The following is a 1,097-nucleotide window of genomic DNA, read 5'->3' as shown; positions in this document are numbered from 1 at the left end:
AATCGGCGTGCTATTTATTGTTATTTCAAGCAGCATTCACATGAACACTGATTTCAGATGCCACATGCATAAAATAACTTTGACATATTTCTCCCCTAATCTGTAACCTACTTGTCCCATCCTTTGAGTTAAAGGCTATGATTGCTTTTTAGGAGATGTTCTCATTTTGAACCCGAGGTACACATAGTGCGAGGAGGAAGAAAGATGAGTGACTGAGTTGGGTAGCTGTCAGCCTTTATAAGTTGATGAATCCACACTCAATCACTTCTGAAATTTTGTCAAATGTGCTCATTCCCCCTAGTGAGGGTTTTATGTTTCTCCCATGTTGAAATATGTTTGGACTTCAATTCGTTCTCACAAATCAGTAGGAAGTGCTGGGAAATTATAATTCCTTAGCAGTTCTTTCTTCTTTTGGAGGATTCTGATGTTGTTATAAACTTGTACTCTAGAAAATTTCCCTAGGCTATTCCTCTGGTTGCCTCTTTCACCTTTCAGTTTGCCTCTGTTTAAATTAGAAGGTTTGAGAAACATTTGTATGAACTTTATTAATTCACTGACTTCATCTACTGTAACTCTAGAAGGTGAAGACAGAATAAGTTATGCCTTATCATACTTGAATTTTCTGTTTTATTTCCCATGGCTGCTACTTTTCAGAGTCTATGGCCTAATGACTGAAGATGTATCATTTCTTCTTTTATTTTTATTACTGTTTGTGCTTTTTCTTTTCCTTTTAATTTCCAGATTTAAGTATTTGTTGTTCTTCTGTTAAATCAATAATGAATGAAATAATTCATTCATCATTGCTCTTCAATCTTTCTATGGAAATCAAATGTTTTTAAGAAAATAAAGCATCTAGAAGTCACATAAGTTGTGATTAGTTATTGTATATAGTTATATGAAATTTTCTTTGCAGCTATGGTTTGATTTGGTTTGGTTAGTTCTATTTTAGTTGGGGGTCATGTGGTTTATTATTCAGATTTAGAGGTATTTCACAATTAAAGTGGGCAGAATTGATAAACACACTGGAATCATACGTGAGGACAAGAACTGTCCAGGGCACACCAAAGTATATCATCATTCAAGGTCCAGTGGAATAT

Source organism: Pteropus vampyrus, unplaced genomic scaffold, assembly GCF_000151845.1.
Source record: "Pteropus vampyrus isolate Shadow unplaced genomic scaffold, Pvam_2.0 Scaffold27, whole genome shotgun sequence".
Taxonomy (NCBI): Eukaryota; Metazoa; Chordata; class Mammalia; order Chiroptera; family Pteropodidae; genus Pteropus; species Pteropus vampyrus.
This window is presented reverse-complemented; position numbering follows the sequence as displayed.